The sequence below is a fragment of the Ascaphus truei genome, chromosome 7, assembly GCF_040206685.1.
Source record: "Ascaphus truei isolate aAscTru1 chromosome 7, aAscTru1.hap1, whole genome shotgun sequence".
Classification (NCBI taxonomy): domain Eukaryota; kingdom Metazoa; phylum Chordata; class Amphibia; order Anura; family Ascaphidae; genus Ascaphus; species Ascaphus truei.
This window is the reverse complement of record NC_134489.1, coordinates 52,529,937-52,535,351: the sequence shown is the minus strand read 5'-3', so window position 1 is coordinate 52,535,351 and position 5,415 is coordinate 52,529,937.

Genomic DNA, 5,415 nt, shown 5'->3' with positions numbered 1-5,415 from the left:
GCACAGGTGTAAGGCACATATTCTATCACTAGGCAACCAAGGTCAACTAATCATCACTCAGGAATTTGCATGCTCCACCCATAGCTTCTTCAGTCCTCGTAGAATAATACACAAAATATAAACACTAGACAGCTATAAATAATTCCATTGCTTGTACTCTTTACAGTATAGCCCCACTATTTAGTATGCAGTGCTAATTCCCCCCCCCCACCAGCATTTTTATGAAAGTATTAGGATCATGGGAAATTATTTGCAGAACCACTGTTTTTTGATAAGCCTTGACAAGTGCTGAGAAGGCACTGCCTTAGTCATGTGGCAGTAAATAAACAGTATGTAGATGTACACTGTGACATCCAAGCCAACAAGAAAAACCTGTATTATCTGAATGTCTCATACAGAACGGCTACTGCATTATTGGTTAAAAACATTTATACATTTATTATCTAAAGAGGCATTTATTGCCAAAATGTCATTTATTAAACATCACGTCCATTATCTTATGTTTGGTTCTTTATGGGACTGCACCTTTTGCTGTTTAATTAGATATTTTCTGGGGTATATTCTATAAGATCCGAGATCGCCGATCCATGCAGTCTGACCTGGAAAACCCTTTGAAATGAGTCTCCGATCGCACGGATCAGTGATCGCGGAGCTTATAGAATATGCTATTTTTATCAATCCTAATTATCTGAAAGTATGTTTGCACTCATTGAAATAGTTTTCATAACTTGATACTTAGCCCAAACAGCCAGCGCATATGTGAATGTAATATCGCAGAAGCTGAAATGAGGTTAGAACAGCCTCGTTATTGATTCCTTCAATTATTTGCTTTTTGCCCAAACAAAATGGCTGAGGTGGGAAAGTGGTTATTGCACAAGGACCCAAAGGGCTCAGATCAATGGTCAGATATGGCAAGATATGTATTTATCATTAGTATTGAGAGATACTGAGCAACGTGACTTCTTTACATATTTCTTCTTGGCGTGAGACTCCGGCTAGTTATTGAAAGATTGTCAACTAGGGAATAGAATTCTAAAGATGCAGTTCCACTTATATTTAAAAGAGCATTTAACCATTTTACTGCCAGATGGGCTGTCAACACATTGTTTTGATAATTAAGTCTTATGATTAAGTGATACAGTACTTATTACTTTTAATGTTAATTGTTGCTGTTCTCATCTATTGATTGTTTCTTTGGCTGTAGTGTGCATGGAAGTGGCCAATTTTCAGGATCCATTCTCTCCAAAATACAAGTACAGAAATGTAAAAAGAGAGGTGTTTTTTTTTAAATATCAGCAAAAAAAAAGAGTCTCCGTATCTCAGGTGTGTTCACAAGTATCTCTCCAGATCCTCAGAACTCTGCTAAATCTGGTTTTACAATGTACTGACCAAATTTATAATGGATGTATTTTCCCTGAGATTAACCCGAATCCATAAGGTTAATTATATGCAAAAAAAACAGCTGATACATCTCATTAACAATATTAACATACTTTAGCACGTGTGTTAAACATATGCTAATGCACATACAGGCACCTAGGCACTTAGCTGTGACAGCCGCCTCTTTGCTGCTACCCTCCTGCTCCTTCTGAACTGCAGCGTCAAATGATGCAGCGGACGTCACCAACGTGACATCGCACAGCGTTGCGTTTCCATGGTAACGCAATGTCATGATATCATTTGATGCTGCGATTCAGAAGGAGAAGGAGGGTGGCAGCAAAGAGGCGGCCGCCACAGCTAAGTGCCTTCCCATTAGGCCGATTGACTCGCGAGCACGACAAATGTATATGGGGAGGGCATTTTTGCTGCCCCAAAATTTTGCCGCCCCAGCCTGACGGGCCTAATGGGAAATCTGCCACTGCACAAAAATATACACATGCGCAATTCCACCAATATCGTGCATGCCCATTACAGATGTAGGCCGACACATGCGTGTTAACTTCTAATACCAACCTTGTGCACACTGTCACGGTAGGCCAGGTCTTTTAACACCATTTATATTTAAGGGATCAGTAACAGGGCAAAACAAGGCAGTGAAATAAAATGTGGTTTATTTTGGATAAGACCTCGGAAACACACAAGAATACAAAATACAAAAATATACACACTTACGAGGGTCTGGGGAATGAGAACTACCTTTCCTAGGTGCAGGGACCCACTTCAAATGGGTTTCCCCTGTCTGTTTCTCTGCTTCAGGATATAAGAGTGCTGAACACACGGCAGCCACTCTGACATGTAATGTATCACCAGCTGGTCACAGTCCAACTCCACACTTTTTCCCTGAGTGTCCCTCAGATACTCTACACACTCCTTCCCAGAGTGTCTCTCAGATGGTCGCCATGGTCTCTCCCCCTGATAGTCTCTAATGCTCTGATCAGCAGCACCCCTTATATAGCCTTCTCTGGGCTATCCTTTACATGGGAGGGGGCTGCTGGCCAATCAGAGCACGGATTAGGTTGGTGCCACAAATGCCAGAGGAGGACATGCTAAGGCACTCAAGATCTCCCAGTGGATAGGAGCCTCAGAGTCTGGGAAGTACAATGCTCTTACTACCAGATCTGATCAGCAGCCTTTCACCTCCACCCAGGAGTCCTGACACCTAGCTGTTCTAACTATGGTTTTAATCCTATTATTTCTATGGAGAGCTTCAACTAAGTGGATTGCTTAGTCTTTCTCCATAAAAATTACAGTAACAGTGGAATATCTCATTTACTTTCCTGCAGGGCTGACATGTTAATTCCATCACCACACAATACCAAGTATCAAAGCTGGGAGGAATTGCTAACACAGGCATAAATACAGACATAAGGTAATTATGTACACAGCTAGCCCAAATCACATCATAAGATAATGCCGGCTTTCTAAACTGGGGGAAGGATTGTCACAGGGAATAAAGAATAAATGCTTTGAAATACATTCTTACAGACATGGGTTACATTTACACATTCCCTGTTCTTCCCCAGATATTAAAGACATTTGCTTCACAGAATTAATTCAGGGAGCACAAGTCAACGGTATGCCAAAAAGTCGAAATATGCCATATAGGGCTGTCTGTGTGACATGATATAACATTAGAACAATAATGAAAACACATAAATACAATAAACCAAAAACAAAACAAAAAAATATATAAAAAATATTAAAAACATGAAAATATGTGATGTGGAGCATGATACATAAAATAATTAGAAAAAAACAACAACATGGAATTTGAATATGGGGAAGATACACAACGAATGATATCCCTGAATAAAATTAAATGTCAAGGAAAAAATATATTGATAAAACATATATTATAATAATTGATTAGAACCATAAACAAAAATAAAAAATGTAATAAATGAAAAAGTAAAAAAATGAAAAACAGTGGAAATATACAATATTACCAGAACAGCCGAACATGATACTGAAATATATCTTGATAAAGTAAATACATAACCGTATAAAAAAGAGGACAATATATATACGTATGAAAAAATAAAAAGTGATATAATGCATTGACATACACTCTTAACAATCTCCTAATACCACTGGCTCAAAGGAAGTGTTTCAACTCCCAGTCAAAATTCATGCCATGTGGGTGGAGAGTGTTGAGAGTGTATATCCAATACATTTCTTGTTTGTTGAGAGTATTTTCCCTGTTACCCCCTCGGGTGACAAGGTATGTGTTCTATGGCAGAAAATAAAAAATTGTTAATACCTCCACTTGAACACTAAAAAAAATGTTTAGCCACGGGGTGAATCAAATCTCCCTTTCTGATTAAACGTACATGTTCGGCTATTCTGGTTTTTAGGGGTCTCGTTGTACGACCCACATATCTATGTCCACAGCTACAATAAAGGGCATATATTACAAAACTAATATTACAATTGAGAAAATTCTTAATATAATATTTTCTATGATTATCATTGTGTGTAATAAACTTGGTAGGGCACGCATACTGACACATTGAACATTGGCCACACTTGAAGAACCCTTTGGGTATACCTCTTACATTAGGGAAACTAAATCTGGAATAAAAAATGCTTGGTGACAAATGAAAGGCCAATGTTTTGGCCTTACGGTAGGTGAATCTAGGTCCACCTTGGACCATTGTACGAATGTCCTTGTCCAACAAAAGGGTATGCCAATGTTTAGATATGATATTACAAACTTGTTGAGATTGTTTGTTGTATGTAGTAATAAAAAATGGACTCTGTGTATTATTAGAGTATGATGATTTGGCTCTCTCTTTGTTGGGCGAGGAATTTCTCTTCTTACAAATGAGGGTATCCCTATCCATAGCATCCGCTTTGGCAAAATCAGCTCACACATCTTTGGCAGAATAGCTCCTGGCCAAGAATCGATTAGACATGTAGGGACTGAAGGGATATTCCCATTACCAGCCTATCACCCCAAAGTCTCAGGAAGTACCTTAAGCAAGGGGGCCCTCCATGTCAGTCTCTGGCAGGTTCATGGGTCCTCTGTGTCCAGGAAATATAGGTCTCTGGGTGTCTGCATGTCTTGATCTCAGCACACTTTTGTGCTCAAGACAGTGTCTGTGTGCAGGCTTATCTGCTTTCCTGTGTCAGTCCAATTGTGAGCTAAGGTATCCCTCTCCTGTTTCTCACGTCAGGCTTTTTCTAAGAGTCCTACAGTAATTAACCAGGTGGAGTCTGGTTGATTGACTGTGTGCAATTAACCAGCACACTGCTGTATTTAGAAGCAGGTTCTCTCAAACAGTGATAAGTCCCTGTTACAAAGTGCCAGATTCACAAAAGGGGAATAAGTAAAAGTGTGTTAAAGATTATCACCCTTTTCTTGATCTAGACATATTTTTTATTGAAACCTTTCATTTTAACACTTTAGGTTCTAATGAAAATGCATTTTTTTAAACATAGGGCCATCACACAGGAAACATGTGCAACCCCAAGCCGCAGAGGGTAATGTATCGGATCTGGAAAAATAATAGGCAGCAAAGAGTGAGGCTTATTTAATCCTCACCTTTTTACCTTTCTGAAGTAGATGATCCAACTGTGGTTCTTCCACCTGCTCCTGGCCTTCCATGTGCTGCTGTGGCACCTCCATCTGTGGCCCATTCCATTGCTCCAGTGGCTCTGACTTTGGACCCTCCAGCTGCTCCAATGGCCCAGAGGTCCAGTGGCTCCTTTGGCTGCTCTGGTGGACCTGACTGTGGCCCCTCTTCACCAGTAGCCCTGGAAAAACAGAAATAAACTGTGCGCTACTATCTATCTCCTTATAATTGAATACAGTGCAGTGACTAAACCATATATAAATAAAGTAAACCACAATACCACAGTGAATAAGTGATTAAATAATTAAATTATAACATAACCGTGTGGTTGATAAGGGCGTCTGCTGCTATAAACATTAGGGGTGGCTCAGCACCCCACACACTCTAGGAAATGGAAACA